The sequence below is a fragment of the Halichoeres trimaculatus genome, unplaced genomic scaffold (assembly GCF_033239565.1).
Source record: "Halichoeres trimaculatus isolate MK-OKI-2021-1 unplaced genomic scaffold, fHalTri1.1 fHalTri1_scaffold_2, whole genome shotgun sequence".
NCBI classification, from domain to species: domain Eukaryota; kingdom Metazoa; phylum Chordata; class Actinopteri; order Labriformes; family Labridae; genus Halichoeres; species Halichoeres trimaculatus.
In genome coordinates, this window is record NW_027437180.1 from 25,681,224 (window position 1) to 25,694,357 (window position 13,134).

General features: G+C 39.1%; 1 long non-coding RNA gene across 1 annotated transcript in view; it reads left to right on the forward strand.

Moving 5' to 3' along the window:
• LOC141811346 (uncharacterized) overlaps positions 1–13,134 on the forward strand; it is a 210,593-nt gene that overhangs the window by 185,152 nt on the left and 12,307 nt on the right. The gene's annotated exons all lie outside the window — the stretch shown is intronic.

A 13,134-nucleotide genomic window follows, 5' to 3' on the forward strand; every position in this document is an offset into this window, starting at 1 on the left:
TTTGAAAATCGAAACACCTTGTGAAGGACGAGGTTTTCACAGGCTTGTCATGTTTAGTGAGCCAAAGTTGGAATTTTACCTCAATGATCACCAGAATGCCATCCAGAAATACTACTTTTGTAAAGGTAACATTTGTTTTGATTTATTGTTGCATTGATGAAAATTGCTTGGTTAGATATTTGGTTTTTGTTTGGTTGGTTAGTGGTTTGATGAATCCATTGGTTAGTAAAAATGAATGCTTGGCAGTTTTGTGATAGTTGGGTAGTTGGTTGGTGGTTTGGGTAACTGTTGGTTGGTTGGTTGGTTTATGATAAATTAATTGATTGGTTGGTTGGAGGTTTGATTGATCATCGTTAATCAATAATTTTTATGGTAAATTGAATTTTTGGTTGGTTGGTTGGTAGGTTTGTTGATTGATTGGATGGTGGTTGGATGAATTAATTGGTTGTGTGAAGCTTGTGTATGGTTTTTTTTTACGTACAGAACCTCTTGTGCTCCTACTACTCTGTAATGCAATGTAAAAATCACACACTGGGACTTCAAGCGACACTGTTTCAGAGTTCAGTGTATAAGCACAAAGACAGAGTGACGGCGAAGCTTCATTACAATGCTGTAACAGCATCCCAGTGGATAAGGGCCAGAGTTATGTGTCACTTCCATTTTTTTCTCTTTTTTCCAGAACAGGGTGTTGAAGACTTCTGTACCCAAGAAAAAGACCAAGCATGGAGCTTAACTGACAGGGCCTCTCAGCTGTTGGTCCTAAAGGAGTAAACAAGTGTTTATGCCTGGGACGGTGCCAATATCATGGCAAGAACAAACCAGCACCAGTGCACTCATTCAAGGTCTGCATCTTTAATAATATAGAGCTTTTTTTCAAATAATGCAATTTTTATCAGAAGAACTGTCTTCAACAGGAAGTGTGAAAAGAGTCAAAGAGGCAATATAGTGAAGTCAAGAAAAAAAAAGAGACTTAAAATTACTGCGTATGATGAAAAGGCTGGAAAAACAATCTGAGATAGAAAAAGTTGGAGATGAGAGGTGACTGACAGTATAATGATTTTATTTTTTAAACTTTAATATCCCTTTTGAGTGCAGTAAAGTACAGTGTTGACTGTGAGCAGCAGAAATAGAGTGAAGTCCTATCCGGGCAGACAGATGGAGGGGTAAGAGATAGGGAGGTTGGTGGTGGAGGGGGGATAGGGAGCATTGTAGAAGTAACAGAGAGAAAAGGCAAGGAGTACATAGTTTTGAGTGAGACAGAGAGCAAGTTCAGGGTGTGGATAGTTAGATAGCGAGAGAAACAAGAAGGTTATCCATGATTTAACGCCTGTGGGGCTGTGAGATGAGCCTAGCCTGTTCGGGCTGCTGTGATTGCTGCCTGCTGCTGCTTCAGTCTGGGGCCTTTCAGCTCATTTCATCATGGAGCTCCTAATGAGGCCTGGGCCGACTCCCTGAGCACGGAGGCTGCAGACACACCTCTGATGGAGGGGTACTAGATGGAGGGGCTCCATATTCTTCCAACAACACCATCAGGTCCGGGGTATCTGAATGGGGGCATGAGGAGGGAAAGTGGAGGTGTAGGAGGAGGTGGTGGTGGTAGTGAGAGTTGCTCCAGGGTGAGCTTGGAGACCCACTTTGTCCCGAGGCTGTGTGAAAAGGTCACTGCCCGTGAGGAGTACCCACAGGCCCCTGCTGCAGGGTGTCTGCAGGGAGAGTTGTTTTTGTTCAAACAGGAAGTGGCAGGTTAAGAGGAGCGTGTCCATCAAAAACATGTCTGCTGTTTGCTCGCACTGAAGTGGGAGCTTTTGTTTTTGGAGTTTGTTGCAGTGCACTCTGGGATTACAGTTTGCCACTGATTCATGAGTGAAAACCCCCTTTGTTCAAGGTTTGACTAATAGTGGATTAAACATACAGAGTGGAAAACTGAGAGGCCAAGAAATAAACAGAGGGCACAAAACTATCTTATTGTGCAGTTCCTTGAATGGCCACTTGTGGCTGGCTTGAAAACGAATCATTATCCATTTGGCTCTGTATTAAAGCTGCAGAGAAAAATAACACTAGGAAAATCTTAACGCTTTTAAGAAAATCAATTGCACTGGGGTTCATTTGCGTATGACAAAAGTGTTTAAATTAAGCCTTTAAGTTATGCATAAAAAGGTGTACAGTTGTTTTTCGTCCAGATTTACTCTTTTAGCTAGGTGCCAATTTGGCTAATTCCAGCCATTGCCTCTTCTCTTTTGGCTGTGTCTGTGTCGTTGTGGTTTTTAGGGATCTTACAGGCAGCAGTGGCTTCAATCCCATGTGTGAATGTTCTTAGACAAGCCACTGAACCTGTACCTGCTTCTGATGGTACAGCCAGTGGCATGTGAATGTATATGAATGGTGTTCGTTAATACTGAAAGGCACCTCATAAAACAGCTTCTGCCACCAGCAAAAGATTTTGACATGAAATGTAACTTGAAAAAAAAAAAGGAAAACCCTCAGGCTTATCCCCCACAAACTTAGTTTTATTCTGAGTGAAACTCAGTGGCCAAGATGTAGTGTTAGCCAACCTTAGTTAACCTTGTGTTACTATATCTGCTTGTTCAAATAAGTCACCTCTGGCTCTTTCATGACAGCAGCTGGAATGCAACAACACAAGTCTTCAAAGATGTAGTTGACAAACAAATAGGTGTTCTCACGGTTGGCATGCTGAATATTTAGGCCTATGGGTCTTTGGAAATACACTGAGGCAGTTGTCACTACATAATCCTGCCAGTTATTTAATGTTGCACCTTAGATCTCTCTTAAATCTGTTATGGTTAAGGACTGAGAGTCGTACCGTATGTGACCGTATGGGTGCCTCCCTAATGAGAGGCGGCTCTAGGGGATATGAAAGGCAGGGCGGTCGGGGCGGGTGGAGCGACCTGTCTGTTCACCCCAGCTCTGGCCTTTGTGCAGAGTTAATGATGCCACTAATATGTTCTTTAAAGACCACACTGTGATTCATGGCTTTCATTAGCCCTGTGTGCCAGGGTGTCTTTCTCTCCTTCTTTCTCTTCTCTGTCGCCCTTTTAATGATGGCCTGGAGACGAGGTGGCACGCTTGACCCTTAATCATACGAGCGAGAGGAGGCTGGTGGAAAGTGAGGGGCTGAGATGAGATGGGAGGCTTTTGGAGAGAGGCAGGGGGTCGGATCAGGAAGAGGAGGAGGAAGAAATCAGATGGTTGTTCTTCATAATCCTGGACTCCGGGGCTGGTTAAGGACAACTCCTCTGTGTGGGTGGGACAGTGTAGCGTCTAATGTTGAGTATTTACAGAACAAACACACTCATGTATCTTACTTTCACCTTCATCTATAGAGCAGATTAATTTGTTTCCTGTAGCTTTTTTCAAAGGCTCATACATTTGCATCAAGAGGGCGGGAAATGGGACACAATTGCAGACCTGGGGGTCTCAAAGGTATCCCAAAAGAATAACCACTAATGTAATGTATGATTAACAAGGGGATAGGGATAAGAAAATAATATTTAACAGAGTCAAGTTGACTTACTAAACAAAACAAAGCTCCAAGAACAAGAAACAAAACCACTACTGTTAAGCAGCTGAACAGAAAAGTGAGATCACAGAATTATTTCTTCTTGAAAGCACAACAGAGGCCAAGGAAGCCTAAACAGTGAACAGGAACAGCTGGGGAGAAAAAAGACTCAGTGACCAAAGTTCCAAAAAATACACTAATTTACATTGGGCCTCGTTCACTATAAAATGCATAGAAATGCTCTTATTTTGTGCATAAAATAAGTGCAAAAACAATTTAAAAGTCTAATTCACCTTCTGCTTTCCCTTCCCTGTCACATATACTCGTGGAATTTTATGTTTGGGCTACATGTGTGAACGGACATTATTCAATCTGACTGAGGGTTCTCTTTGTATTAGGTTTTCATGCATGTTGTAGAGGTATAAACCAGGACAGTCAACACTGAAAGATGACTGTTCATTTTCCTCATGCACACACTATCCAGCCACCCCCTCGCCAGAAACACTGGAAGAGCGTGATAGAGTGACACAGACCTACAGAAATATTTTGATTCAAATTCAACATTTGATCTTGTAAAGCTGGGCCACTGACTTCCATTTAGCTTCCTAGACAGATAAACAGGCAGAAATACAATGGGAAAAATAAGCATTGAATGCATCAACTTTTCTCTCATTACATTTATTTCGAAAGCTGCAATTCAAACAGAATTTCTACCAGACATTGGTTTTAACTCAAATAATCCACTCATGAAAAAAAATCATGACTTAATGATTATGTGGAATTAAGTGCAAAAACAAAGGAAAAAAGTATCAAACACACCACGGAAAGGCTGTAGACTTGGCAAGGACATGCACCATACCACCTGAAATCTGTCAGTAATTATTACTTAAACTTCCAATTAGTGCAAATCAACATCAGCTGGGCTAGAGCAAATTGATGGTCCAATAAAAAAAGGTCATTTTTTTCAACAAGCAGTTAAATACAACACACCATGATGGGTAAAGGCAAATAGCTCTCTGAAGACATTTGCAACCTGATTGTTGCTCTGCATCAGAATGGAACTGGTTACATACTTGTATCAAAGCACCTGAATATTCGAGTCAGCACCGTTGGGACCATTAAGGGCTAGAAGCGCCACCTTACCACCAACAGGCCACGCACAGGAGCTCCTTGCAAGATTTCTGACCAGGGAGTCAAAAAGATAGTCAGAAGAGTACTCAACGAGCCAAGGACCACCCTGAAAGTGCTCCAGAAAGACTTGGAGGTAGCAGGTACAATTGTTACAGAGAAAACAATCTGCGATGCACTCAACCACCATGGCCTCTATGGATGCTCAGCCCGCAAGACTTGGGGCTTCTCCACTAAGAATTAGATGAATCTCATTTAGCGTTTTCAATACTTTTTTCCTGTGTTATCGTACTTAATTCCACATGATCATTATTTGTGGACCTGAACGTTGTGATTTCTTTTCATGTGTGGATTATTTGAGTTAATATCAATGTCTGGTAGAAATTTTGTTTGAATTGCATCTCTGGAAATAAATTTGATGAGAAAAAAACTGACACGTTCAATACTTGTTTTCCCCACAGTACTTGTTCAATTTCAGTAAAACATGAGGGACACCAATAATGATTTCATCTGGTTCCTCCTGAGAAACCAACCCTTGTGAGAAGGTGCTGTGCTCTTTTCTGCCTCTGTACCGTGACACCACAAGCACTGTTATATGACCAACTATGAGTTTACATGGTGGTAAAGACCAGTGCATCACACACAGATGCTGAAGGACCAATTGTTCTCACATTTTCAAAGATTGGCGCTTTTCCTTTCAACTCATGGATCCAGGTGCAAAAAGCTTCTCAATGATATTTATTAAAATCCCCAATGCAAAATCGGGACTTTGTGGAGTCTTATACTTCAAAATAAAAGTAGTTTTAAACACCAGAATTACCCTTTAAAAAACTACTTTGTAAGCTTGGGGAAACTAAAACCACTGTTAAATGTTCTTATTCAACAGCTACATTCTCACTTTATGAAGGAGTTAGTACAAACTGTAACAGAGAGCAGTCATAACTCTGACAATAGTGCTTGAGTGTATGAGTGTGTGTGAACACTCAGGGCCTGAGTGTGTATGCTCACAAAGGGGTAAACACAACACCATCTTTCACCTCCAGCTGCCTGTTGGGAACAGAAAAAATAAACAATAAATAAATTACATGTACTTGGTCTTGCTTTGCAGAGAATTACAGTTGTTTACATGAGTGTTGAGGGGGTGGGTAGGTAGACCTACATCATGTCTGTGTGTATCATGTTGGACCACCAACATCAGGGATAATTTCAATAATTTACACTCTGTGTGATTGTAGGAGACGCCCTTGTGTGTTACTTTTTAAAAATGTAAAGCAGGACATGTTAGTCCCTGAGTACAGACCACAACTTACACACACACATACACAAAACCATGGCTCTGGACAATGCGATCCCCCAGATGATAAAAAGCAGATGTTTTCTCAACTGGGGGTATGCTCCTAATGCTTCTATACCTACCCTCGCATAAACCCCCTCCCCTCACCCTCCGCTTCTCCTTCCTCTTCTTTTTGTCCGGTCTCTTCCCAAGCCATCCATTTTTCTGCAGAGTAAAGACAGATTAGGGCCTAAATCCCCCTGCAATTTGGGTCATGGCCCTTTGTGTGCTCCGTATACTGAGAGGAGCGGCACACAGCCGGGCCCCCATTTGCCCGAGATCAGGGGGTTAGGCCAGCAAGCGATTGGGGGGAGCCTCACAGTGTGACCATGTTTGGAGAAATAATAAGATTGAATTAACAGAGAGTCTATGGTGGAAACCTGGGTATCACAAGGAGGAGAGGAGGTGGAGAATTGAAAGAGAGGGAAGGAAGTGGAGGGAGGAGGGCAAGAGTGAAGGCTGTGAGCACTGAATGTTGTTTTGTGTGACCCCTCCATCAAACCATATGAGTTTTTTTGTTCAACACTACTGCTAAGCATTACCTTAACATCATCTTAACCGTACTTTAGAACTTTATAGCCAAATTGGTGGAGATCAAAACAGGGCAAAAAAAGAAAAAGGAAGTTGTTTTTTTATTTAAATTTGATCTTTCAATGTTTAATAAGTAGAACTTACCATCAAATTTTATTTTGAGTCATAAAACTGTTGATCACAAGCTCTAAATGTCTCTCAGTTTGGTCAGTTAAGAGTTGGCAAGTATTGAATTTGATGAAATTCACTAAGTTTAACTTATGTCTGCATATTTGAGACATAGTTCAGACAGTTTACAAAGTGTAGTGCAGCTTGACTTTTGAGGTACAAAGTTACTTTGAATACTATCAAAACTATTCCATCAATATTTATTTCCTTTAAACCTTTTCAAACCTCACTTATTATCATAAAGCAAAGTTTCTCAGTAAGTCATCACTTGTAGCCACTAGTTCAGCCAGTCAATCAGTAAAAACAGATCTTCATTCACATTAAAGCCTTTTTTTCTGGCATATTTGAACATTAAAGATGTATTTTTTGAGTCTTTAAAACCTGATGTTGAGACTGAATTTCTAGAAATCTTTGGCTGTCTTCTTGTGTTTATGTTCTTGTGGGATTACCCAGAAGCTCCAGCTCTTGAAATATTTTGCAAAAACAGGAAACACCACCAGAGAAAACATCATATAGCAGCAACAATCCAACCCAACACCCCTCTCCTTAACTCCTCTTTCGTCTGCGTTACCATCTCATCCTGAGTTCAAAGCAGCGTGATGTTAATGAAGGTTCCCATGTACAAAGAGAAGCTTATGTAAATGTTACCTCTCCAGATGTTCTATAGCTCTCAGAGCCAGAACTGCAACACACCCCGAGCCACAAAGAACCAGCGAGCATTTAGACAAACCTTTGTACCTTCACTTGCCTATAGGGCCTATCAGACCGGCGCTGCCTGAGAATCAATATCTGCTGCTAATGAAACTTAACCACACATTTTAATGAAGGAGACAATTTGCATTTAAAAGTAACAAAAGGGGAAATGGGTTCATTTTTCCCCATTTCTTATTTAGAGTGTGCATTTGAGCAGAAAGCATTGAACAGGTTTGGTGTGTAGCAACATTTGTCTGTTAGTAAGAGGGATCATTCGATCAGGTGTGGCGCAGTTGTTGCAGAATAGAGAAAAAAAGCTAGAGCTCCATGGGTTTTATACATTATCCAAAAAATAATGTTTACAGTGATTGACATTTATTTTATATGCATACTTTATAAACTTGTTTGAAGACAGATATTATGAGGATACTGAATTAAATTAATAACCTGCATTGTTGTTTTTTTCTTACCCAACAAAAATCCATGTAATTTATGAGAGCCAGGATGTCATGGCAGATTGAAAAATAGGGGGGTGGTGGTGCTAGTTGTTCGGCTACCACCCAAATTGATAAAATCTACACAAATGGGTTCATAAAAGCATTGAGTAATTGAATTTAATATAAGAACGTAAGTATTTAAATACTAGAAATTCTAAGTATTTTGGAATAATGTATCAGTAATGTAGTTATACTCAGATTTCTCCCTCATTCTAAAAGAAAACAACCAACAAAACACCAAACTATGAGGAAATGAGTGCACTTTTTTACTCTAGTCTCTTTCATTTTGAAAAAAAAACTTGTTCTGAATAAAGGGAATTAAAGAAATGAATATAAAACAATATAAGTTTAATCATAAAAATACTTGGCATACAATCCCTTTTCAAAATAATCATTTGTTGCACCTTGCAAGTTGTAACATGTATGATTCGAGTTAATAGCATATGAGTTTGTTCTCTGGGTTGTTGTTCTGGGGATATTTAGCTCATGGTGGTCCACAAGAGTTTTCTGGGGGAATAAGTGGTCCTTGGTTTAAGAAACACTGCTCTTTGTAATCAACAATCAAAATCAGGTACTGAAAACAGCTGTAAAATACAAATATATTTATTTTTCTGTGTGATTCATTACTACCTTATACACATACAATATGCAGCCTGTTCTATCAAACATCTCTCCTGGATTCATTAACAAATTTGTCTTTTAAAAACATTTTTTCTGGACAAAGAAACATTCTTGTTTGCTGTACAAAGAACAGTGTGTGGCTACTTTATTGAAAACAAATAGTGTGCAACTTCCTGCTTAATTCTATATGACTGTCCTTTTGATTTCTTTTGTCAATGCATAATGATCTTTTTGACAATCCAGGAGATGTTTTAGCAATTAATAAAAAGTTGTGATACAGAATCACGTGGACACAAAGACGTGGCACTGTATCCTTTTTTTTTTTATTTCAAGCTCCTGCAGGAGTTTTTAGAAGCTTGGCGATATGAACTAAACTAAAACACGGCTCCTCTATATGACTCTGAAAAGCAACCCAGACCATAACTGAACAGACTGATTTTTCCATTCTGTGATCTAAAACTGCTGCACAGGCTAGGCATCACACAGAGTAAGTAGCAACATACTCCAAAAACTGACTTTATGGAAATGTTTTGCCCCAAAGATTCTCTCTAAATGATACATTTGAGTGTTAAAAGGGGAAATTTTCCCATTGAGCACTCCTCTTGCACATGCGCAAGACAAGATCAGTAAGGATTAAGAGGGGCCTCTTTGTCCACAGGGGGCGCCAAAATCAAAATGAAATCACAAAACTTTCACAGGTGTTTGGACATCTGTGATTTGGTCCTGTTAGCTTGATGTTGACAAGCAGCCATTGACATGTTTACTCTCTTTCTCTCAGCCACTATCACAGTTCTTTGCAATCTTCATGTACCACACATCCAGCCTCTCTTTTCCTAAACTGCTACAGTAAAAAAGGCTGAAGGCATGTTTTCTATTTTTCTTCTTTAAGTAAAGCTCAAATCCCACATTTGAGCGAGGGATAAATGGTTACGCCTCCAGACTTTAGACTTGATGATTTGATTCAGATAAACAAGCAGCATGCTGCACAGACTCTCACATGTTTTCTGCGTAATCTTCTGGTTGTAACAGGAGCTTTGATTCCTGTTCATGAGGGGGATTTTTCCCCTGGACCAGGTAAAACATTAAAGCCTCATCGTTTCACTTAACAGCAGCAGCTCACCTGGGGCATTTTGGGCTTTTTTCAGCCCTTATTTTTATTCATTATCTTTTATATTTGTGTGCTTTTTTGACAATTCTGTTTTTCTTTATTTTTCTGAGAGGGTATCAGACACAGGCTGAACCCCTGTTGAGGTGTAGCTTGTATTTTTCAAAGAAGTTGATCACCTTAGAAATGTTTTATTTTATTTTATTTTATTCCATCCATTGGGGCTCAATATTTGTACTTTTTTGTGTTACAGCAAATTTATGTCTTGAGTTCACAAAGTGTAATAAATCCTTTTAAATTCAAAAGTACAAATGAAAACAGAGAAAAGAGTTATCTGCAATTTTTAATTGTGGATGAAAAAAATAGTTTCAACAATCTATTCAGAGCACTACAAATATTTAAGAAGATCAGTGCTCTTTGATCATTTTAAATAATATAAACTTAACTTTAAAATCAATTAGAAACTATTTCCTTTGAGATATCAGTGACCACTTACCCTATTAACCATCTAAAAGTTGAGGGAAAAGGGCTAAACTTTTGCCAGAAACCTCTTTTCTTCATGAATGCACATCATTAAACAGTAAAAGTTCACTCTTTATGAGCACACAGCATCTCCACTTTGTCATGCTGTGTTCACAATCTTTATCTTCTCTAGCAGCGCCCTGCAACATGAAAGAACAACCTGCTTGTTTTATGTAAATAACAACAAGGCGTCTCCTCTGTGTGCCACGCTTGGTGAGAATACTGTGAGATCTTTGCAACAATTTTTTCTCGTTCTCCCCTGCCGGCAAAGTGTGCCACAATAGCATCTGCAGCAGGAAGGCAACTTAGCCTCCAGCAAGACTAAAGTGTGCATCAGAGTAAAACAGTTGTTTACTTTGTTTGAACTGCACTATCTCACCCACAGGAGCCTGTGCACTTGAAGTTCTGCATCTTTCACTCTCAACTTGTGACAAAGAGTCAGATGAATAACAATGTCATTTTCTCTACCTTCCCCCCACTCCCCCCCCTTTTTTTCTCCTGTTGTTCAGTCTATTTCTTTTAACACTGCCGCCCTTCTTCTTCCCCTTTGCACTCCTCTCGAATTATTCATTGTCTCTTTTAAACTTTCAGCATGCAGTAAATTGATGGTGACACACAAACTACATTATGTTTTCTCACTCCTTTTTTTTATAAACTAACAGCACTGCTCATCTCTCTTTAATTGCACAGCAGGTGGGGACACAGATGCACACAGATGTGAGTGCAGGAGGCCGAGATGAGAGGAGGGTTGGAAAAGACGGCGGAGCGGAGGATTGTGTAACTTAGTTAAAGTGATGAAGCAGAGGTCCTAAGTGACCTGGCTCAGATGTGAGTGTTGTCTGTGTGCTGAAGTGGATTCAAGAGAGCTGAAAGAGGGAGAGGGATGATACTCATTCTTTGCTTTGCTTTGACTTTAAATTCAACTCAGAGTACCACTGCTTATGAATATGGTACATTTTACAAACTTTATGAAAGTTCCCACAAAACAAACTTGAGTGAAAATATGGCCATTAGTATGCAGATTGATTAAAAGTAGTTACAGATTAAGATATTTAGGATGAACTTAAGATGCTGTTCAGTTTCATTAGTGTCTCAAGTTTGTGCTTAATAAATAGTTCTCCATATTTAGAACGTTGTTGTGAATTAAAATGACCTTGGACATGGACATTCAACATATACATGTAGATCAGCTGAAACACATACACTGCAACAACACACAACACTTTGTAATAAGATCTGACATACTATACTATACTATACTATACTATACTATACTATACTATACTATACTATACTATACTATACTATACTATACCATACTATACTATACTATACTATACTATAGGAAAGGGTACAGTACATAACACAAACCAGTAGGAAACAATATTGTTAAGTATAATACTATATATTTTGAATAATATGATGCGATACACCCACAACAAGATCAAATGTGATGCAACACACTGTGATTACATCACTTTAAATTATGCTACTTTAAATAACACTGCTGTAAATAACATTACGTTAAGTTACATTAAGTAATGTTACTTGAAGTTTTGTTAAGTTTAGTTAACTCAGCTTACATTACATTGAGTTTTGCTAAGTTACGCTAAGTTACGCTTAGATTAAATACACAATTCTAGTTACACTGCTTAAAGTTATGCTACATTAAGTTACACATCACGTTGTGTTACATATTTAGACTGAACAAAATATGGATGTAGTCTCTGCTGTGTAGGGATGGGTACCTTTCACATTTGAAACGATACGGTACCGATGCCCGGTACCTGGCAATCGGTACTGGTACTCAACGGTACCAAATTTTGGTACTTTTTTGTGCTTATGTGGTAAAAAATATTAATTTGTTTAATAATGGAATATAAATAAAATCAATTTAACAAATTTATTCTTCAATATATAACCTTCCAATGCTGTGTTCTTGTCCAGCATGGAAAACCGCCTACTCTTCCACTCCCTCACAGTCACAAGGATGCATTTAGGTACCTAAACATGGTACCTATTGGTTTTACATGAATCGATACCCGGTACTTTTGACAGAATTTGGTCGGTACCTATAAAAGTACCTAATTCGGTACCCATCCCCACTGCTGTGTCATCAGTCTGTTCCTGATGCAGCTCTGAAGCCAATTGTTGGCAGGGGCCGTATTGGATATGACACAGGCTTTGAATTTCTTTTCTAACACCTATAGGGTACCCATAAGTCATGTGATTTGATCTGCACCTCTGATTGGACAAACTTGTGATTCTGATAGCTTCTAAACCATGGTTAAAAAAAATATAGATAGATAAATAAACCACCCCCTTAAAGTATGTTCGGCCAGTAAATTCGAGTTTTCAGACCAAAGGCGTTTTTTGAACCAGGCCGTAAATAGGTTTTTACTACTTAACGATACTGAAAAATAAAAAAAATAAAGCACAAAGGCTTTTCAGTGTTTAGACTGCTTTCACGTTACTTCCCAATATTTGCATTTTTATACTTTTTTTTGAAAGAAATTTTATCTATAAGGCTAAATGTATCATAGACAAGCTTAAGAGCTGACAATCCTAAAAGCAATAACTTCTAGTAATTTTTGCCTTGTTTACTCTTTCAAAGCACATATTAGTTCAGTGTTTGTTGTGTTGTTTTACCTCTCTCACGCTCTCTCTACTTGTGTAATAGAGATATAGGACTGGCATGTTAGTCTGGGGACGAGGAGAGCAAAACATAAACCAGCTTCAAAGGTTATTGATCGACGAAACGGCGGAGTGTAGTTTTTTCTCCAGATCTGGTTGAGGTATCCATACCTCTGTCCTTGATCTACGCTGTTCTTTTCTAATGAACATGGCTTAAGGGAGGAGGAAGAGGGCATGTAATCTGAGTGTGTGTGTCATAGCGTGCATGTTAGTGTTTGAAACATACGTCCACAAGTCTCTCAGGTTCTGCTTTTAAACCATATTACAAATCAAAAAAGGATCTGTCACAAAAGAAATATGTTAACTCTCTCTTTGTCTTCCTCTT